This window comes from Lissotriton helveticus, chromosome 3_1 (genome assembly GCF_964261635.1).
Source record: "Lissotriton helveticus chromosome 3_1, aLisHel1.1, whole genome shotgun sequence".
Lineage (NCBI taxonomy): Eukaryota > Metazoa > Chordata > Amphibia > Caudata > Salamandridae > Lissotriton > Lissotriton helveticus.
Window position 1 is genome coordinate 950333394 of NC_136061.1, and position 24107 is coordinate 950357500.

The 24107-nt window shown below is 43.6% G+C and overlaps 1 protein-coding gene across 5 annotated transcripts in view; it reads left to right on the plus strand.

Moving 5' to 3' along the window:
- Nucleotides 1–24107, plus strand: part of UBE2F (ubiquitin conjugating enzyme E2 F (putative)) — a 1146915-nt gene that overhangs the window by 79675 nt on the left and 1043133 nt on the right. For 4 of the 5 annotated variants that reach the window (XM_078681321.1, XM_078681319.1, XM_078681320.1 and 1 more), the window contains exon 2: nt 16125–16191. The exons of the other annotated variant lie outside the window; for it this stretch is intronic. The gene's annotated coding sequence lies outside the window, so the exon portion shown is untranslated. The remainder of the gene's footprint in view (nt 1–16124; nt 16192–24107) is intronic. 5 annotated transcript variants of the gene reach the window in all.

Genomic DNA, 24107 nt, shown 5'->3' on the forward strand with positions numbered 1-24107 from the left:
GGCAGGGCCACTGCCTACATGTGGGCTGAAATGCTTGACCCAGCATGTTTCCAGAAGGGGGCCACAGTGGAGCCAAGACCATTGCCCTGACGTGTGCCAGGGGAACTGCTGGGAACACGTACTGATCACTGAAGGAGTCGTGCAGAGTCGTCTGACATAGACATTGTCTTCCGGAGACTGAGGATGCTGACGCGACATTGCTGATAGACTGCAAGAAGGTGCGGGTCCTCAGAGTGCGGAGATTGGACCATACAAATGAGTCCCCTGGAATTGCTGGGTTCCCTTGGGTTGCATAAGACTGTTCAAGACCATTGGGCCGGTAGTAAACGTGCACAAACCTAGCAGCTGAACACTGCTGCCTTCGCTTTTAAGGGCCTGCTTAGACTTTGTTTGCAATGGTCTAGCATGGCCCGATACTGGAGTCCCCGCCAGTATCGCAAGGGAAATAAGAGACCCCTCTAGATAGAGACTTAGACCTTCCACAGAGGAAGACACTAGCAACCCGAGCTTAAGAGGTTGGGGAAGTCCTGTTAGTGCTGTGTTATACATTTTTGTTACAAGACAATGCTCCTCTTTTGCATATAACAAGTATTTGACTGGGCAATACCCCAATTGTGGTTAGTTTATACTGTGAGTTGTGAGCTTATATATGTGCTATACCTACCACCCCTTGACGAGCACAGGACTGCTAGACTGTTTCTACCATTGAAATTAAAGTGCTGGACTGAAAAGTAATTGGCCCAGTTACATAAGACCCATGGTGGGTCAGGCTCTGGGGCATCAGGAGAAAAAGGTCCTGACACCCATTGTAGGGTCCAGTAACTCCTGCTTTACCCTGGCCTAATGAAATGGGTTCTGACATGGTTGCATATTTGGAGACTGTCTGTTGCCTTTCTCTTTTCGTTGTGGGTTATTTATTTGTTTTTCACCTGGCCATGTCCTGTCTGCAGGTGTGCCGAGAGTCCTTGTCAGCCAAATGGTTTAAATTGTTAGTTGTGAATGATGAAGCTCGTTTTTAAGATGCAGTTGGCCAGTCAGGATGGTGAGACATTGAAGTTCCATCTGTAGAGGCGGAGTGAAATGATATTATTCTTTTAAAAATCCTATTTAATTTGAAGGAATTTCGGAAAGAAGTCCTCCACTGTGACACATCCCCCTCAACCTCCAACCTGTATCCAAGCCATGAATGCTTGGCTTGTCCCTCTCTGAGTAACCGTCCATGATGAGCAAAAAAACAAAAACAAGAGGAGTCCTGGTTAATTTTTAATGCCTGCTTTGTCCTACAAATTCAGGATGGCCTTAATAGTTGAATGTATATATTAGGGTCTTTCTGAGTTCTAGTTATCCATTCAAATTCTCACCTGGGTTTACCTGAAAGTGTGGTCAATGTCGCATCTCTCCTCTTTGTGTCTCCTTGTTGAACTACTCTTGTTGGTATCTCAAATGAGATGTCTGGTAATATCGAACTAGTTAAGCAATGTCCATGTCTTTATTCAGAGGCTTCTACTTCCCTTTGTACCTTTTCATTCACGTACAAAATATAATTAAATTAGAATTCCGTAGTTTCTGAATAGATATCCTGTGGATGATGAGCTGGAGTGTTGCGTAACACTGCCCTTCACATCTGTACTCTTCGTCATACCTGCACAATTTGGTGACTGAGCTACATGAAACGTTGTACTATAAATGCATGAGTAAGTGTAGTCTGATTGTGATTCAGCTCTTCGACAGTGTTTTCACAGTACCATGTCTCCCCTTCTGACCAGAGGCAAAATGGGTTTCAGCCATTGTTGGAGCAAGGCCTTTCTTGGAGACAATATCTCTCAATAGTTTTTAAAATCCTTGTATACAATGGGCCAAACAGTGTACAAAATCTAAGATACCACTTCAACACCTCCACTTCTTCTAGCAGAAACCTTCCCAACCTCTCTTGTTCCATTTCCATCACTCCTGCCATTCAAATTGAAAGACAGTGTGTCTGCACCTTTCCCCTCCTACCAAATCCCCATTTAACCAACCTCTATCTTTTCCTCACGACTCCCCCAAAATGCTTCCCCATAAAATCCTCCCTACACTTGCGAATAACATTCCCGGGAGAGTCTAGTGCCCAAAGGCGAGCACCCACTAATCTTCCACCCCACCGACCACCTCATTTTGTGCTGTCATTTCATGGGCAGTTGGAAAGTGCAACTACATCCCAAGCAGTGTTCAGTCAGTTGCTGTCTTCATCAGGAATCCCCATTTAATTTCTGCTTTCTTCTCTGTGAATGGGTCTGTTCATCAGAGCTTGTCTATTACCGCCTTCCCTCCTTTTAATTGTACAGTATGACACCTTTTTTTCCTCTTCTTTGTTTCCTTGAGGCTTTTCTCTATTTTTCTCTCCACATATTCCAGACCTTTCTTTTGGTGCTTTGGTTAAGCGTCTGGAGAGCATCTATGGTCTTCAAATGTTTTCCCCCTTCCCATTCTGACAGTCAGTTATATTTACTAAGGGATTTCATCTTGCGTACCTGGTTTTGCCACTTTAACAGTAAGCGGAAACAATGACTCCATGGGTTTTTAGCACTGCCACTAAGATTCCTCGGCCTTTCCCAGATAACTTTTGGCCACCTGAATCTGGGACCACAGTTCGTCCAGTAGCTACAATTCGCAACCTGGGGGTTTTGCTGAATCAGAGACTCAGTATGGAGACGCACATTCAAAAGACTACTGCTTGCTGCTTTGCCATCCTCCGCTCCCTAAGGAAGGTACTGCCTCTCCTCCCCATTCATGCACGTGCCCAAGTGGTACGATGTACCATCCTTAGTCGACTAGACTATTGCAACGCCCTTCTGCTGGAATCCCCTGGGTTCTTGCTAGACAGACTCCAAAGAGTCCAATCAGCAGCTGCAAAACTGGCATTGGGGCTTCCTAGAAGAGCAAATGGAGCATCCTCTCTGAGCAAACTCCACTGGCTACCGGTGAGGCAGAGGGTACAAAAAAAGCCCTATGTATAGCGTTTAGGGCGCTTCATGCAATAGGTCCTGCCTCCCTCCAAACTAAATTTGCTTGGTACACCCCAGCTAGGCAGCTTCGCTCTTCTGAAGCCAAGCTGGCAGTGGTTCCCAGATTCAAAAAGATCAGATCCGGAGGCAGATCCTTCAATGCTGCAGCTGCCAAGCTTTGGAACACGCTCCCAGCTGAAATTAGACACATTTCTGATTTTCTGCCTTTTAGGAAAAGGATTAAAACCTGGCTTTTTCCCACGATAACTGTCCGATAATCTCTTGTCCCTGATGTTTCCTGACCTCCCTGCTTCATCGGATTCAGTCCACGCCAGGATGCCTGCTATGGTGACAGTGCGCTTAATAAATGCTTAAAATAAATAAATAAATATGTTACATTCAGAAGTAACGCCTATCCTACAGGGTGACTGCCGAGAGATCCTGAACCCAGGAGGATGCTATGGCCTTCGAATTCAATGTCTCATTAGGTCTCGCCTAGACGAAAGCAAAAGCGAAAGCTTTTGCTGTCTAGGGAGACAACTTATGTTGCCGCTTTCTGGGGAATGAAGGGAAATGTGGACAGCAGACTGTTTCGAATTTCTTCTGCTGGAGATTAGACCTCGTGAGCGCGCCTTGACTGTATATAATGCGTGTGTGTTTTTTTTTTTTTTGAACGTGGGCCGGGCGCTTGCTTCAGTCAGTTTCACTTTCAAGTGCAGGCGTCAATGCGTCTGGTAGTTCTTTATGTGGAGTGCCTTTTGACCTCGTGAGCGCGCTTTGCCTGCATCTAATGTGCACACACACGTACACATACAGAGACATTCCCCCCGCCCTGCCGCATACACAGAAGCGCCCCCGGCCGCCGCATACATATAGAGACATCTCCCCCCCCCTCCCCCTCCCCCGCCCCCGCCGCAGGTCTCCCCCCCCCCCCCCCCGCCGCAACTCTCCCCCCCCCTCCCCCGCAGCTCTCCCCCCCCCTCCCCCGCCCCCACCGCAGCTCTCCCCCCCCCCCTCCCCCGCCCCCGCCGCAGCTCTCCCCCCCACCTGACAACACTTACCGGCTCCGGGCTCTGCTGGCGGGGGCTACACGAGAGCTCCCGCTCCTCGGGGCTCTTTCCGCAGCACTTCTCTTTGCTCCCGGTGTGACTCCTCGGCTCTGCAGCTCTTCTCCGGGGCCGCGGGACAAAAGCTACTCCTCTGCGCAGGCGGCTCCGGGGCACTCTGCAGCTCACGGGAGCCCCGGGCCGCGGGAAGACTTTTCCTCTCCTTTCTCGGGTGCTCGAGGAGGCGGGACTTCCGGCCGGGCCGCGATGCAATTGGCTGTCCGGCCGGGCGTTTTCTTCATTTGTCTCTTCCTTTTTAATTTGCTTCTCTTCCCGTGTTAAACGCATTGTTTTGCTTGTTTTCTCCGCCTTATTTAATTCTTTTTCCTTCCTTTCCTTCTCGAGTTCCCCGTACCTTTTCTTTGTTCTTTCATTGTCTTCTCTTTCTCTCTCTTCCCAGCAATGATTCCTTCTAGGAGCTGGATCCGCACCAAACCGTTCTTCCTTCCTGTAGAGTTCTGCCAAGCCTGAACTGCGGCCCTGCACATGCTGAGTCCGCTGCGCCTTCTGCAGTCACGCTGGCCCTACCGGCGGTGTAGGGTTTCTCGTGTTATTCCTGGAGCAGGATATGAAATGCCGGTCTATTTCAGTGCAATTTAAGGAGTCCGAAGCCAATGTGAAAACAGTATGGCCTTCTGAACGTCTGTCGTTTCCTCTGGCAGTGTTTTTACGTGGCCTGGCGAGGGATCGGCCTCAGCGTCTGGAGCCTTTGTGTAAATTGGACTGCTTGTTTGGTTCGTTTTCCCCTGCTGGTCTGCCCTGCATCTGATCCCAGGGGGCTCCTATTTGTATTAGTCCCGGGCAGTCCCGCCTGACTTCCTGTGTCTCGCCCGTGCAGAGGGACCGGAAACGCTCAATCCAAGAAAGGTACGTTGCTTGCAGTGGTGTACAGTAACAGTAAACACAGGGTTTACTCAAGAATATGTGAAGAACAAACACCTGGTTCCATGGTGGGAAGGGGTTGTGGGCTACATTAAGTAAGAATTCGCGTGCACGCAGTGCATTGTGGGGCCTAGTTGTTGAATGGTGTTGCTTTCCCTGGTGGCCGTGGTGATGTCGGCCTTTGCTAGTCTGCCCTAGGTTTTATAATTTATTTGTGTATCAACAGCATCTCTTTCCACCCTACCCAGTGCTACAGCGATTTACTGTGGAAAGTGAACAAATAACCTACATTTGAAGGAGGCCTCATTTTAAAGATGTTGATATGAAAAAGCATGTATCGCGGACAGCGCTGCCCTGCCAGCCTCGACTGACCTGACCCATGTTATCCATGCAAGGTGCCCTCCATTCCATTGTAGAGCGATTCACGTCACGCGCATTAGCTGATTGGCTGTAAAATGACGAACGCATTTTGAAGTTGGAAATTATTTTACTAGGAACGCATACTTGCTTCACTATTAAAAGGTGGAGCAGCCTGATACACTGAGGTATACGTGCTTCCAACTTGCTTCCGGGTAGATGTATGAACAGTGCCGACACGCACCATTTTTTTCCAAACAGATTTTATTGGGGTTTTTGCATATATGACGCATCACAGTGGTCTATTAAGTACAGTCAGTCAAGATATTGTTCCCCATAGGACTTTTACTCATCTGGACCATGATAAATGTGATAAGCACAAAATATTAGTATGGGTAGTTTTACAGCTGAGGAAATTCAGAGGTGTACTAAAAGCACGTTTAAGAATACACACGGTTGAACATGTTAGTAACTGCTCAAACCTGGGAAAGAGGCTACATTTGTGCAAATGGAAGTTATGTAATTTCGAACATCTGCAAAAGACCTTTAAAAGCCTCCATTCCTGGTCAATACCTCAGCGTGACGTCTGAAAAATATGTTAAGAGGTATCGTAGGTAAAGTTATGTGTAACATGGATAACCCATCCTTTCGTATTGTAATAGTGGGTAACATTCACCAGGCACCAGCTCTTCACTGCGCCGTACGTGGAATACCAATGATGTGTTGTGGGTCAGCAAATCGGTATTTTAGGAATCAAAAACTGTAGTCGACATTGAACCTTAGTGACACGTTCTTTGCGTCACACTATGTTCCTGGGAAATATTTTTTGATTCATATTTAAGATCATGTGCAGTAGCAAAGAGAAGACATGGTCAGGAGCGTTGAAGGTGGCAGGGAATAGACTTTATATAACCAGCAATGCTGCCATTCTTACCCAGTCTTGGTTCAGCACATTCGCTGCCAGGGATCTCACACCCCCTCACCCTCACACCCCCTCACCCACCTCACCCTCACACCCCCTCATCCTCACCCTCACACCCCCTTATCTTCACCCTCACAACCCCTCACTCTCTCACCCCCTCACCCTCACACCCCCTCACCCTTACCCTCACACCCCCTCACACCCCCTCACCCACCCTCTCACCCTCTCACCCCTCTCACCCTCTCTCACCCTCACACACCCCTCTCACACCCTCACCCTCACACCCCCTCACCCTCACACACCCTCACCCTCACCCTCACACACCTTCTCACCCTCACACACCTTCTCACCCTCACACCCCCTCACCCTCACCCCCCCTCACACCCCCTCACCCTCACCCCCCCCCTCACACCCCCTCACCCTCACCCCCCCCCTCACACCCCCTCACCCACCCCCTCTCACCCTCACACCCCCTCACCCCGGTCACCCTCACCCTCATCACCCTCAACCTCCCTCACCCTCATCCACCCCCTCACCCTCACACCCTCATTCCTAACCCCCAATCTTCACCCTCACCCTCACAACCCCACACCCTCCCCCTCACACACCCTCATCCTCACACCCCTCACCCTCACACACACCCTCACACTCCCTCACCTTCACACCCCCTCACCTTCACACCCCCTCACCTTCACACCCCCTCACCTTCACACCCCCTCACACCCCCTCACCCTCACACACCCTCGCACACCCTCAGTCACCCTTACACTCCCTCACCCTCACACCCCCTCACTCACCCTTACACTCCCTCACCCTCACACCCCCTCACACCCCCTCACACCCCCTCACACCCCCTCACCCCCCCTCACACCCCCTCACACCCCCTCACCCCCCCTCACACCCCCTCACACCCCCTCACCCACCCTCACACCCCCTCACTCACCCTCACACCCTCTCCCTCACACCCTCTCCCTCACACCCCCTCACCCTCACACCCCCTCACCCTCACATCCCCTCACCCTCACATCCCCTCACCCCCCCCTTACCCACACCCCCTCACCATCACACCCCCTCACCCTCACCCTCACACACCCTCACACTCCCTCACCCTCACACACCCTCACCCTCACACCCCCTCACTCACACGTGCACACCCTCTCACTCACACGTGCACACCCTCACCAGCATAGCATAACAAAACATAGCATAGCATAGCATAACAAAACATAGCATAGCATAACAAAACACAGCATAGCATAACATAACAAAAAAAGCGTAGGATAGCAAAACATAGCATAGCAAAACATAGCATAGCATAACAAAACATAGCATAGCATACAAAAACACAGCATAGCATAACAACACAAAGCATAGGATAGCAAAACAAAACATAGCATAACAAAAAAACAGCATAGCAACACACAACAAAGCATAGCATATAAAAACACAACAAAACATAGCATAGGATAACAAAACATAGCATAACAAAGCATAGCATAGCATAACATAACAAAGCATAGCATAGTATAACAAAACACAGCATAGCATAGCATAACAAAAAAGCATAGGATAGCAAAACATAGCATAGCATAACAAAACATAGCATAGCATAACAAAACACAGCATAGCATAACAAAAAAAGCATAGGATAGCAAAACATAGCATAGCATAACAAATCATAGCATAGCAAAACATAGCATAACAAAACACAACACAACATAGCCTAGCATAACAAAACATAGCATAGCATAACAAAACAAAGCATAGCATAACAAAGCATAGCATAACAAAACATAGCAAAACAAAACATAGCATAGCATAACAAAAGAAAGCATAGGATAGCAAAACTAAACATAGCATAACATAACAAAACAGCATAACGTAACAAAACATAGCATAACAAAACACAACCCATAGCATAACAAAACATAGCAAAACACAACAAAACATAGCATAGCTTGACAGAACACAACAAAACATAGCATAGCAAAACAAAGCATAGCACAATAAAATAGAACAAAACATAACATAGCATAACAAAACATAGCATAGCAAAACATAGCATAACAAAACAAAACATAGCATACCAAAACACAGCATAGCATAACAATTCAAAGCATAGGATAGCAAAACATAGCATAACGAAACAAAACATAGGATAGCAAAACAAAACATAGCATAGCATACAGCATCACTCTGCAGCACCACAGCATCACTCAGGGGCACCACAACATCATATGCACTACCACAGCATCACTGAACGCCACAGCATCACTCGTTCGCCATCACAACATCACTCAGCGCCACCACAGCATCAATCTGTGCAACCATTCAACAACACCTGGTTCAAATATGTTCTCTCAATGTTTCAAGCTTTATTACAAATGTAACAAAAAGATGTTAATATTTCACTTCTGTTCTTGGATTTTCGTCACAATAAAATACACTGAACATAATCTTCACAAAAGTTATTTACAAAACTTTAAGCTATTGCCATTATAAATTACAATAGCTTTTATTTAAGTATTAATTATTGAAAAAAAAAGCCATTTTTATTTGTAATATCAATACATGTAAGTCACGTAAATACAACACATATTGCATTACAAATGCTATAGGTGTCACATTTGCGAAAGTTATAACTATTGGCATTGTAAATGACTAAGCTATTAATTTCGCTATTTTCAAAAACAAAACATAAATAAAAAATGTGTCATTTACAATACCAATAGCTCAAACATTCCTAATGCGAGACCTATTGCATTGCAAATGCTTGTTTTTTGTTGCTACTGCCATTAACTACTTCTGCTGATGTTTTTCCCTTATGATATCAGGCGATCAATTGGGTTGTGAGGTGGACAAAGCAATTTGATGGGCCCTAGTCAATTCTATGACTTCCACGCCCCTCTGCTCTGCTGTAGCACTGACCTCAGCAGCCTGCAAATGTACCCCTCAGTGTCACTTCCTTTGGCTTTGTGGAATTCTCCCCCCTCCCCCCACTTATGATTGTTGACTCTGTTATAACAGAAGTTTCCCTCGTGCCCCAGGAAGATTATATTTTATTCTTTCAAAACAATGATTTCTTATCTCAAAATCTTTTTTTTATGAGTGACAGTCGTTGGATTCCTCCAGTGAGGAAATCTGCTCCCCAGCACATTCAATGTTGTTTTTTTTTGTTTTACCTGCTTTTAGGCCTCGCTTGACCTCTGCCATCAGGAAGGAAATAGTCTGCTAGGCCTCACAATGGTACTTCTTAAACCCCCTCATCACAGGCACTTTGTTATTTTCAGCAATGGGTGGGGGTTTGATCCATCACCGGCGAGTTCTTGAGGTCACATCTGTCAGACTGAAGGATTTTGCTGGTGCCGCAAGCATGAGCCTTTGCTCTAATTTTGCTTTGGGGGCACTCTGAGCATTCCACCCCGTTACCTGTGGCTGACATTGGATTGGAAAGGACTTGGGTGGACAGTGTAGGGCAAGGTAATGGTGCTCGTTGCCTAAAGACTCCCTTGACCTGTTTAAAAGTTCTGCCTGTTTGAACATGGAGCCTTCAGTTGGAGACATTTTAAAGATGACAACTGCTAACTGCTGTTACTGATACTATTATGTCGTCCCAGTCCATCACGGCAGAAAAATGCTCTGTTTTTTTTTCTCTCCTTCTGTTGGACAGTATTTAAACATAAAAAGCTTCTACACAGAATATTTTTCAATGGGTTGATTGCCCCATCTACTATTTTGTTTTCTTTACATGCTACTTACCTTCCGCTCTACCCGCAATGTTTGCCCAGAGCTATTTGTGCCATTCCTTCCAGATCTTGGCTTCAGCATTTCCTTACACGGCAACTCCATACTAAAATTGTATGTTTGAAGCCTGTATCTTCATCTTGACATCTGGAAGTTTTTTTTATCTTTAAGGGATTTTCCTCGTGACTGGGATTCCAATCGGCTCTTAACATGTTTTTATAATGTTGAGCAGGTCAAAACCACTCTATCTGCATCTAGCCTTTTACCGGATGCAACACCAAACATTTGATCGGATTAGACCAGAGATGTCCCCAAATTTTGTTGCGTCTGTTGCACAACTACCTAATTGACAAATGCTTAACCTTGGAGTAGAAAATACTGCTCTAAAGCAAACTTGTGCCCTTGGAGCTTAAGATCTCCCTGCCTAATGTCTGCTCTAATTGCATCTACTGAATCTACAAAGTTACAAGAACTTTTGGATGGCCTTAATCTTTTTACTTTTTGACCAATTGAGCAACGGTGATGTTTGAGCCGCTTCGCACAAAGTTTTACTTTTGAGGAAGACCTATGTGATATTTCTCAGGGCAATTTGAATGACCTTACCTATTTGACTCCATGCTCTCAATTGGTAGGCGAAACATTGATAGAAAGAACTTTAATGAACCTATTTGCATAGGCTCTTCCAAGGAGCCTGTGTATGTAGATATGGCTAATGGTCTTTCGCCCGATGATCAAAAGGAGCGCAAAAGAAAGACTGGTTTGTATATTTAGTGTGCTGATATAGGTCATTTGGTGCAGAACTACCCAATGAAACCAACTGGTAGGCATAGAAATGCTGAAACTTTTTTCTTGAGCAATATAATGTCCCAGTTGGACAGTAGTCTTGTTTGCACCGTGGAGCTTAACATTGACATGATGAGTTTCTAGTTTGTCCCTCCTGTGTGGATTTAACTTCTGTTAGATGATCTAAAGGGTACGTCCTTTAACTGGTTGGTCCTTTCCGTCATACTGGATGCCATCAATGCATATTTTCAAAGGGTGTAGGCCAATCACTTAGCACAACTTTACCAGAAATCTCCCCTCCCTCCCCCTGAGCTACGTAGACGTTTTCTTTATAGGAGTTATCCAGCTTTTAAAGTCTAGATGACTTTGCAGCTCGATCTTCATGCAGAAAATAAAACGATAGCAATGAAATATAAATGAACATCAGCCTCTCTAGATCAGTAAGTGAAGCTCACATCCCAGTCGGTCTGCACTGCAATGCCTGTTTGTGCTTGGAGATGTAGGAGAGGGTTGCTTTCCAATAAATCTAGGGCCCCTTAATAATGGCCTCCCTTTTGTATCCGAAGTTAGCCATCAAAACTCTGGAGTGGGTACATTTGCCCTCCCTGGCCCAGGTTCCTTGTGCACTTTTGTGCCGAGAGGATGTGAGCTTGATCTCTGTGGGTTGCCACCCAGCCTCAGTGACTAAAGCTTGGATGGCACTAAACATCAAAGCTTCTCCTGTGGCTCACCTCCCTTGCTCCGGGCTTAGTCTCCTGCAATATTGCCTTTCTTCAGCAGCACCTGTCTCATTGTTGCAGTCCTCTAGAATGAGGGTTGATCCACACCCCTTTGCATTTGATACATGGAACGGATCCATGACTGCCCCATGTTTGTCCTACCGTGGAGTGTCCTCACTGCTGTGAAGGAATTTGCTCTGCATTGGCCTAGCTGGTCCCACCCATTACAAGCACCAGCTCCGTCCAGGTTCTTTAGTCTCCACCACCTCCGTCATTTGTCAAGTAGAGGGAAAATGCTGAATAAATGGGTGGTGTTGGCATCACTTAGTCTCCGCTAACCTAAAACCAAACAAATTAACCTGACCTTGTGTAAAATAACTGGTGCTTTTGTTAAGCTCTTCGATAACTTTGGATCAATAGAGTTCATGTTCTATAAAAATGCTCACAAAAATTAATTTGATATTGTGTAATGTAACTAGCGCTCATGTAAAGTACTCCAACACCTTGGGGTCACTTGAACTCATATTCTATAAAGGAGCGTGTGAGAAAATCCAACAGGAGTTGCCCAAGCCTTGCCCTTAACTGTGCTGCAAGGTTGAGATGCTGAAGGTCCAGTGACTGAGGCTCTCTAAAGCAACAAGCAGCAAAGCGGGAGGGATATGAGGGAAATCCTCGCACTTTTGAAGTCAGAGAAAATTAAAGCGGTGATATAGAAAACAGTGTCTGACGTTTCATCTTGGTATTTGAATGGACGGGGAGATTAAGTGACAGGAGATGAAGCTGAACCACTGAAGACTGGTACACAATGACACGGAGCAGGAATCAAAGAAAATAAAAAGTCCCCCCAAATTAACACAGAAACAATGTGAACAGCAATTGGGCAGTGTTCTCTGGGAAGAACCCAACACAAAAAGGAGGGACAAAGAGAACGGATTAACCACCAGCAAGCATTGATAAATGATAATCGAAGGGACAAATCAAAAGGAAATGGGCGGGCTGTAAATACAGAGTGACTACATCTTATCACGAAGAGCTAGGCTTGATATAAAAACCAAATAAACCATTTTCAAAATATTTTAATTTGAGCAAAGATTATGTGGGTTTTATTTGGGCAATCCTCCATTCCTGAGCAAAGCAGATGATGCTCCTATTTACATCCACTAGGCAGATGAAACTTGGGGTCGGGTTAGTTAGGAAAACTTCCTCTTTCTAAGCTAAGGATGGTTCTCGCCTCTTCATTTACCTTTCCACACGAGAACTTAATTTGCATTCACAAACAAGTTGAAAAATCTCACCATTGACCTTGACTTACAGCTCTCATTTACATGATGGATTCAATCAGATCTTCAGCTCGTTTTTTTTGTTTTTTTTAAAGGTTTTACTATTTCAACATAGTGGAGTCTGGTAACGACTTCTGTAATTATGATACTATAGACGAAAACTAGGCATCACAAATGTACCTTAATGTTGTAATATAATACCTGTTTTTTGAGGCAAGGATCATATGTACATTGCGTGCTTGAACAAAAAACTTGAGTACTTGAAGAAAATTCTGCGCCATTACATGCCAACCGGCGTTATCAGGACTGTAAACTGTCACAAGGTCTGTGAGAAGAACTTCTGAAAAGAGCCTCTCCCCTCCATTACTATCAGTTTCACACCATACTTGACCAACTTTTTTCTGCAAATTTCCACTGGAAAATACACAGCTAAAAAGCTGTGGTTGCAAGGATAAGTTCATAATCTAATTTCAATGTTCATGTTGGCATTATACCTCTAGGCACATGCATATATCTGTGAACTTTCCCGGTAAATGTTATCATTAAGTAACTTCTGCTCCAATTGTTGTGGGTCGGGATGTGCGTCTTATGTAGAAAGTTTCCCTGGTACAGTTTTTGTTGCAAATTTAGATTTCCAATACCAAAGTGATTTTTTTTCTTTTGGGCAGTTAACGCTTATTGATGTACACTTCAACTGATTGTAATGTCAGAGAAAGAATTGGCTAAAGAACAACTGGACTATCTTTCTGTGATCTGCTCTATAACATGAAGGGCACAAATACAAAAAATCCTTGTATATATCACATAGTTTGTTACCACAATTGTCAATGTTAATGTCTATGTACCACTGTCATGTATCTCCGTAACCGTTAAGGTAGCACTTGTAATAGCAGAGTCATATATGCACATTTCCCTTGGTTTATACGTTTTTTTATAAACAAAAGGAGTAAACGCTACAATAGCACTCAACACAGTTGCTTCACTTTGATTACATTCGATAGCATTGTATCTTCAGAGTGGGTTTCATTTATGTGGGAGCTCTGACAACCATTTATCTTTAAAGTTGACTAGATCTCGAATTATTTATAACCAAATCAGTATCATTTCAAATGAACAGCCTTTGCTCATGGGGTGGTTAATCTCCAGTTCCAGTCAGCCTTGTGTCTGTATATGTTTTTTAAATATTACATATCTCATTTTTGAGGTTCTCCTTCAATTATGTTTAAACTCTTTACCGTTCCTTAACCCTAAAACCCTTTTGCTACTCATCTCTTAAACCCTAGAAATTCCTTTCTGCCCTTCAACAGTAAGAACTGCTATACTACTCCTCAATGCTATCCGTCCCTGAATCCTTAAGAAAATCACTACTATCCCTAATACCCATCCCTGGATCCTAATAACCACTTATTTTTTCTGAAAATAACCGACCCCTGAACTCTAAACATTTCACTACCCCTTACTCTACCTAGCCCGAACCCCTTGATCCTACCCATCCTTGATCGCTAGAAATTCTGTACTACCACTACTTTAAATGACTGGACGTTAAGAAAAATAAATAAATACATAATTGTTAATACATATACAAGAGTGTGTGTGTAACCATGTTGTTGTATAAAACCATTAAAATAATTACCTGTGATGTACCAGGATTTAAAAGTACTAAAATAGACTGACAGTGTACTTGCCTTTCATGTAAAAACACAGATGTGCTTACCTGCGATGTAACAGCTGCACATAAAACTATGTGGATGCGCCTTTGCCATAATAAAGGACTGTTCTGATTGACGAACTGTTTTGCACACAAATCAAATGTTAAATTTTTTTTTATTATATGTTGATCTATTTGTAGATTAGTCATGAAAGAATATAAGTGAATATTATTAAATGCATACTACAATATGTAAAGGTTTCATGTAGCATGAAGAAACACTGAACTGTATAGGTAAATGAACAATAGCATACCAGATTGTTTTTTAACGTTCATAGCTATATAAAAAGAGCAATCAGTCACCATTTCTTTTCTCTGTTAGAAGGCAATAGACTTTCCAGTCTGTTTTTGGTGGTCACGAATCTTAATAAATGGTTACTGCTCAGATTAGATAGTCTGAAAGCACTGCAGATTCAGTTTTATTTCAAATGTTAGCCATTACAATTTATGGAAGACAAAACTGCCAGACTGACAAACCCATATTCAGAAAAGCAATTTTTTGGGCCCAGATCTGTTAGTCAGCCTTAATCTATTTGATTGTGTCACAGCTTGGCTTTTTAAAACATTCAAGCAATTTTAAATACCTAAAGGTTTACACCCTACAGTAGTCTTCCTTGATCGTTGTGATAATATTGAGTTCTTAATTTGTACTATTAAAGCTGGTAAACATCACAATGTCAGCAAAGGTAAATAAAAATATTAGCAGTTCGTAGTCCGTCCTCAGCAGAACAATCCTTGCTAGGTCAATCATGATTTTCATTTTGGAGTTGGATATAATACAATAATGACCCAATTTGTCATTCTACCATATCAAATGCTGTTTTTTCAGCGTTATCATTGTGAGAAAGGTGTTCTTTCTTCCTGCCTTACCCAGGGTCATGCTAAAATATGCATCTTTAATAAGGCTGGGAATAAAATGTGCCTTTTTAACCTGCCTTAATCTTTGAATATTCAGATCCATATTTAATAAGTGGCCTGCATAGTTTTTTGTTTTTTTTAATACTATTTTTTATTGCGTTTTTGAACCAAAATCGAACATGGTCCACATGTTTTATGGTTACAGCATTACTTAAATAATATGTGTTTCTTTTTATACAGTACATTATCCTTATTTGTTGCTCATATATATATACATACAAAAACATTTGAGTCAATGTCATTTCCATCTTGGCACATTGCAACATGGCCAAACAGAGCTACAGCAGACCAGGCACCCCCTACGTGCTGGCATCCGAGGTTGACTGTACCTGTGGGGGTTCATATATATTTCCCCTGAACGCATTCCATTTACCCCATTTCTTAGTGCATCCTCTGGGTGCATACACTGCTCTCTCCGCCACCATCCCTCCATCCATGTCGTTTCTCCATTGTAGGTACGTTGGGAGCACTCCCGAACGCATAGTTAATTCTTAGTATTTAGCACCCGTATCTTCTTTAAGAAATATTGACATGTACCAACATTCTCAATTGTACATGGGACGATACCACTTATGACGATACCAGTTATGCAACATCGATTAAACTATTTTGTCACGACTGTTACACAGCTAAAATGAATACCTAATTTAAGTAAGATGGTAACCCTCTGGCCCAGTTGTATTATTACTTGCGCTTAATATTCTCTTCTTGACTTCCACAGATGCTATGTCTTTCTCCAACATCCTATTTTGTGAGGACGTTAATCTTGACAACGTAACTGACAACAGGTATTGCTCTATTTCACGAATATTGTTTTGTAGCTCGGTATTTTATAGTTTGGTAGAATTGATTGAAACAAAAATAGTACTAGTTTCTGAAACCATTTAACGCATATTCATATTCTACTTTTTTTTAATTATTTTTATTTATTACTCATTTCATCTGGAATGGATGCACATAGTTGTGATAACATTAAAAGATTGACAGTGGAATGGTTATGTAGATTACTGTTCAAGGTGATTGGTGAACAAAGCGATCATACAATTACATTATATTGCATCTATTATCACAGCTATATATATGCACAGCTTAGTTTTTTGAAAGTTGTTTAAAGGATGTGGAGGAACAGAGGTTGACACTGTTGTAAGCCTAGTTCATTGAGACTTAAACCATTAGTTTTGACAGAGCACTTGAATGTGTGAAATAATTGGCATCAGTTGACTGTTCAGTTCATTCCAAAGAGCTAAAGCTAGTGGTTAATAGGACCTGTGATCAGATTGGCTCCAGAGTGCCTTCTGGAATGGTTTTAGATTTGACTAATTTCCCCATCAGTGTTTTTTCATTACTATAGTTTTGCTAATAGTTCTAGAAACATTAGTACCTTCTACATTTTATGCACTAAATGCAGTCATTGTAGGCCTTAATCCTGCCCCCCCGTATTCTGTTAAGTTGTGCATTAATCTTTCCTTGAACATCTGAACTTTGATTCCCGGTGTCATGAATATTCCATTTTCTTTGCTTTATATTTTCATTTGAAGGTGTTCATTTTGCCTTGGAAAAATGGAGCTGAACGCCCTACAAAGAACAGGCTCCCAATACATTTTTATGGTCTGGCTCAATAGCTCCGCTCTCGCCAGACAATTATGTGAGCATCACCAGGAGAGGGCTGTGGTTCCGCCCACATTTTGGATGCCAGAAGTACATGTTTTGATTGGCAGTAGTTGTCTGCTTCTGTAAAAAAGTGATTATCCTCCACACAGCTGTGATTATTTTGTTCATTTATCCAATTGCCGAAGCTTGAACTTTCAGCTGCCAATTCATGACATTTTGCAATACTATTAAAGTGTCTCAAATAACTAGATAATTTGTTTTTCACTGCAAGCGGTACAACGGAAGGAAGGCAGTGTTTTTCCTACATTGATTTTTATGGTCCGGCTTGACCGTGCAACTGTCACCTGACCTTTTTAATCTTGACCAATATTATTGTACGGTTCTTTGCTTCCTCCCAAGTACATATCATTGGAAATGGATATGTAGTTGTAATGCTTCACATTACCATGCAACAATCCTTTAAAACCAGACCTATTGGTGTGGTCAATGCTTGTTAGGAAGTGTTTTCAGTAAAAATGTTATGCAAACGGTATCCATGGACAAAATGAGGTAAATATAGAATAGATAATTGAATTCAGTTAACATCACAGTGGTATGTGGGCGTTGAAGCCCTGGCATTTGTGCATAGTTGAGCTACCCTGCTTGGGGAATGGGGACTAGTAGGGTCAGTCCATCTTAGTTCAGGAGGGCGTAAGTGTTTTTTGATTTCTGACATTGTTCTGATGACCCTTTTACCATTGCCTTCGATGCTTGGATACTTTGAGGTCGCCTCTGCGGACTATAAGCCATTGTTTAGTTGCGCAAACTTCAATGTTTCTTGATTGCGACTTCTTGGTTTTCTGTCAGTTTTGCAGAAGAAATTGAGCTAGTTTAATTCATACTTGTTGTTCAGGAGTATTGGGTAGAAATTGAAAATACTTGTTTTGGTATTTTCTCTTTGCGCCTCTGAATTTCCATTGTGACTTAGCTTTTTTCATCATGTGTTGTTGAGCCATGTAAGGGGCTTTCCCTCCTGCTTACATATCACCAAGAAATATATATTTACTGAAAAAAACAAAGGTTACAGGGACTTTCTAGTTAGGCTCACATTTAATTCATACAAAACCAGAGAAATCCACCAGTTCTAGTTAGCTGAGCTACTAGAACTAGGGCTCCGGGTTTTATGGTATTTATTATTTTGCCTTTTCCATATGTATTTTTTGCTCATTTTATCTGTATTTATCCATATTTTCTTTGGGTTTTGTGAAAAAATTAAGCCTAAGCTGGTATATTTACACATTTATTTAATGATAAATATGCACTCATGCTTGAATGCCTGCCAGTTTTCAGTGATATGAACACCCACAGATGATATATCAATGCACTTATATGAAAATATCAAATTTCAGTAACATCCTTATGCATATCTAGTGCTGTTGAAGCCTCTTTACTAAATGTCCTTTCATTTTTTAACCCCATCACCTATCCATACACACAGCTATTGGCCTCGCAGTCAGGGCAGAGAGTATTTAGAGTCCCTCAAAAAGCAATCTAATTGAAAAAATCCACATTTAAAAAAAAATACAGAGAAGGAAATAAATAGTTTTTTGTCTCTATTTCTTTCTAAAGATTGTAAATGGGAAGCCTTAGCTATTATTTACGCCCTGCAATGCACTGCTCATGACCTCACATATTATATCATTCATGACACGGTCAGTGACATCACTGATATCTCAAATGACATCATTGATGACATCATCCAGTGATTTTGTGTGTGTGTTTTCTAAAAGTTACTGAGGGCCCGATTGTGTTGAACGGATCGCTGCCGACGGTGGTCGTCCGTCCGACATCTGAGGCTGTGGTTGGAGTGACCCACCAACGCCTCTGTTGAAGCGTAATCCCCACAATGGGGCGGTGCCTATGGAGGTACTGCCGTGAGTATTATGATGTCCCTTTTCCTCTTGTCTTTACACGTCCATTTGACCTCCATGTAAAAGACAGACTGAATAGTATTTTTGGGGACCCTTAGCTGGGCCCCCTTCCCCTGAGCGCTTCCGCTACGGGCCTTGGGGGAGGTGGGGTGGAGGGCACATGTGGCGTGTCACCCCTCCACTCCCACCCAACAGCCATGCAGAGACCACATGGTGTCTGGCACACAGTTCATGCATGTTTGGGAACTGCCCTTTACCACTGCGTCTTGTGCTGCAACCGTTTTCTAGGTATTCCACACCTGCATGGCAGTCTCATTGTAATCCGACAGGTGGAACCGCTGTCATATGGTCGGTCAAATTACCTGTCCGAAACAATTTCGACTGCCATCGGGATGAGACTATATAGATGAATGAGTGGGTTTGTGAGTTTTGTATAGATGAGTGAGTGGGTGAATGAGCAGCTGTATGGGTATGGGTGTATGTATGTATGGGTGTGTGAGTGAGTGTGTGAGAGGTCTTATGGGACAGTTTGTGCTGGTCTCAGTGACTGTATAGGTGAGTAATTATGGGTTTGTACATGTATGTGGGAGTGACTGGAAGGGTGAGTGAGTAGCTGAGTGACTGATTCAGTGTGAGTGACTATGGGTGTATGAGTGGGTGTGTAAGTATTTGTATGTCTTTATGACTGATGTGTGACTGGCTCTATTGGTCAGTGAGTAGTTGCATGAGTGGCTGTATATGTGAGTTTTTGGTTGTGTTAGTGACTGTATGGGTGAGTTGATGTGGGGTTGGCTCTACGGATCAGTGAGTAGGTGTTTGCGTTTGTATGGGTCTGTGAAAGGGTATATAAATGGTTGTGTAGGAGTGGGTGTATGGGGGGTGTGTTTGTGTGTATGCATCTGTCTGTCTATGGTTTGTGATCCTCGAGTTGGGATTTTGAACTACTGTCTGCTCCCTCCACGCTTTCCAAACAGGAACAGAACAAATTGGGGACAGCAAATGTAGGGACTGAGGTCTGCTGTCACCTGTAAGCATCTGACCCTGCTTTCACTGCTGATCATGGAGTTTTGCAAAATATGATGTGCCTAATTCAGTGGGGAGGTTTTTTTTTTTGTGGCCCTTCCCTCGGACCCCCTTGCCCCTCTAAATGGCCACTTAGCAGTGTAACCTGTTAGTATGTTGGTCACATCAGAAATTGCACACCTATCTGCAAGTCACCGTGTGCAAAATGCACATCCTTTCTTGTTAATGGATGTTTGTATATCGGGCCCATAGCTCTAAATCGTGGGCTTTTCTTTATTTATCAATCTTAGAATATCTTTGTAGTAGTAGTCGTAGTAGTGTTTCAGAATCCGACACATGCACAGAAAAATAAATTTCTCCAACTGTAAGTAAACCTTGCCTTTTAATGACCAATTAAACCAGTTTAAACATCCTCTAGAAAACTTTTTAAAATAGAAAATGAAAGGATACTGTTAACTCAGGCACATCTTGTGAAATTGAAAAGCTGCAATGTTGCTTAAAAACAGCCAAGGGTTGCTGCAATCCCAGCACAGATCCCACTGGCAGTGGATAACCATTCTTTATCAGCTCTGTGGTGAGGATTCTAGAATAGACTTCAGTTTTCAGATATTCCTGAATGAAATTAAAATTTCACGTTGACAGCTTAAAGTCTTCATACTTAAGGAATTTTTGCAGGAGTTAGTCTTGTTTTCCCCCGTGGAATCTTGCCACTCTGGTTTGCCCAACCTTTGGTGGCTGTTTGCAGAAATGTTGTTCAAAGTATATGATCTGAAGTTGCAGAGGATATTTTATCTCTTGCTTCTATTCATAGGGTGCCATCCTTGCACTGTATGATCATTTCTCTTAACCGATCCATTCTGAATAGGGGCCATGGGGGACCTTACCCAGTCTTTGTCCTTTATATTCTACTTTTGCAGTACTCCTCGGTCTGAGAACATTTGACATGTATTTTTGCTTATTAGGTCTCGTCCTTTACCATTCCGAAGGAATGGGAAATGGCGAGAATTCAAGTGCTCGAACTGATTGTCAAACCACCGCATTTTTTCGTGGCGTTTTCTTCGAGTGCACGTGGCCACAGGCACGCGCTTTTGGCCCATACACTTTCATGGTCATCTGTTCCTCAATGTCCCTCCCACCCTTCGTTTGATCTTGCCACGAGTTCAGGCTAATGGCCCTCCCCCAGCACAGAGCGCGCATCGCGGCCGCACAGCACATCAAAGGGCTTCTCCCAGCGTGTGCTGTGCGGCTTCTCCTCCCCTAATTATGTGGCCGGCCGTACTTGTGTTTCCCGGCCGCTTCCCGGCCGCTCTTGTATTTAATTAGCAGCAGCAGCATTTCTCCTGCGCCAGGCCACATCAAAGGCTCTGTGCCACTTTCACCCACACAGCAACACTTACAGACACGCAACGCCACTCACACCCACGCAAGCCCACTATCATCCACGCAACACCACACTCACCCACGCAACGCCACTCACCCATGCAACGCCACTCACCCATGCAACGCCACTCACCCATGCAACGCCACTCACCCATGCAACGCCACTCACCCATGCAACGCCACTCACCCATGCAACGCCACTCACCCATGCAACGCCACTCACACATGCAACGCCACTCACACACGCAACGCCACTCACACACGCAACGCCACTCACACACGCAACGCCGCTCACCCACGCAACGCCGCTCACCCACGCAACGCCGCTCACCCACGCAACGCCGCTCACCCACGCAACGCCGCTCACCCACGCAACGCCGCTCACCCACGCAACGCCGCTCACCCACGCAACGCCGCTCACCCACGCAACGCCGCTCACCCACGCAACGCCACTCACCCACGCAACGCCACTCACACATTGTGGGTGCAGATTGTGGGTGCAGATTGTGGGTGCAGATTCATAGAAAACTCAGCAGCACCACCACCATTGCAATGCAATAGGTCTCGTTTTAACGCAAATTTAAGCTATAGACCTTGTAAATGACAAAGCCTTTTATTTATGTTCCAAAAACCAGAACGCAAAAATAAAGGGCATTATCATTTACAATGCTAATAGTTGAGACTCGCGTTATTGCGAGACCTATTGCATTTCCAATGCTTGTTTTTGCTCTTGCATCAACCAGTCTAGAGTCTATCAAGGGATATCCTGATACTTAGAGCTCTCTCTATGTTTACACCCTCTCAACTGTGTTAATATCATTGTGTAAGTAGTCACAAGATGCAGTCCACCTCTGATATCATGACTGTCCTCTCAACCTCTAAATGGTCTTCAAGGAATAACAAACAGATCTCGGGATATGTTTCGACAATTGTACGGTCAAAATAACAGCTTACGCTGACGACGTATTAGTGGTATCTGAAAATGCGGAAACTCCCATCCCGGCTCTAATGTTTTAAATAAATGACTTTGCCACAGTTTCTGGTTACATGTTAAATAAGAACAAGACCGAGGTAAAACTCTTGAATAACCTTGGTGATAAAGTAATTATTGGCGACTCAGGTCTCCTGTGGCAACCTAAATCCTTCAAATACCTGGGCCTGGAATTTGAGAAAGATCTGATCACCACCTTAAAAACCAATGAGAATGCCCTACACAAGAAAATATCCACATTGCTTGATGGTTGGTCCCCCAAGTTTTTCTCCTGGTGGGAGAAAGCTGAGACATTGAAAATGATGATTAATCTAGCCAGTATGCTACCAATGATGCTATTCAATGACTTCCTTAATAGGATCTATAAACTTTTCAATACGTTCCTCTGGCAAGGTAAAAAGCCCAGAATATAATTGAATAAACTCCAATTCTCCAAAGAAAAAGGTGGTCTGAGCCTTCCGAACTATAGGAACCATCAAACTGTTTATCTTTGCAAACAAAGCTCTAACTGGCTAATCCCTGAAGCAGACTACACACCAGTTTGATTGGACATAGAAAGGTCAATCATCAACGATATTTCTCTATCCGCTCTCCTAACAGCAGACGTTCCCGCTTTACCCCACTCAAAATACATTTTGCTTAATACAAAGTGAGCCCTATTGCGAATGTAGCAGTTTTCCAGAATTAAAATCAATAAATCCAACATGACCTCCCTATGATACAATCGAGCCTAAAGATAGATGAGAGGACACTACATTGGGAACATTGGTCTAAAAGCGGAATAAATCTAGTCAAAAATCTCTTTATAGTTACACTACCACTGCCTTTTTCCGACCTTCAGGCCCGTCACGGACTAAAACGGTTAGATTTTTATAAATTCTTAAAACTAAAATCTGTCCTCTCGATGCACTCCATTAAACCCTCTAACCCTTCAATAGTCTCCAAATTGGCACAGCTAGTAAAGTCTGGGCACACAGTTTCTAAGATATATAAACTTCCTTCCCCCAATTCCCGCAAATAGCACAGGAAATGTGCAGCAAAGTGGGAATTTGAACTCCACTCCAGTAGCAACCCATTTGAGTGGGGGAAAATTCATCTGACCCCATTCTCGAATAAAATCTCTCCCATACTATCACAAACCAAACTCACGTTAATAAATAGGACATACTGGACACCCGAGAACATTTTTAAACTTAAGCTCAGTGACAGTCCTACATGCTGGAATTGTAATGTCCTATATTATACTAGGGGTCTTGGATCCTAGGATCAAGGATATGCAGGATCGCTACTTACTAGACCTCATGCTCACTCTAGCCCAGAGGTCTTCAATCTGTGGGGCGCGACCCCCAGGGGGGTCGTGGAGTCCTGGGAAGGGGGTCGCCGATTCTGTCAGAGTGCAGTTCCTGGCGTCAGGCTGATTGAGGGTGCTCATGGCGGAGGCCTTATTCACACCAAGGTGTGAAAAACATTAAAGCCTCATTAACAAGTAAAGGTCTTTTGAAGACCTGTGAAGTACTCTGGTGTGCCTTTGTATATGTCCCTGAGGCTGTTTCAGCAGGGCTCACATACACGAGCTGGGGGGGCTGGGGGAGGAGGCTGTAGCCCTTTGAGTTCAATGGACTTCGCTGTGGAGTTTATTTTAATTTGTAACGTTTTATATAGCGCTAGTTTAACCTGTAGGTATCTTAGTGTGCCAGTGGAATGGTGGCTGCTGGTCTCGCCTGCTTTCTGCCACCTCTCCTGGGTCCCACCCCCCCTCGCACTCCGTTGTCTGTGCATTTTCGCACAC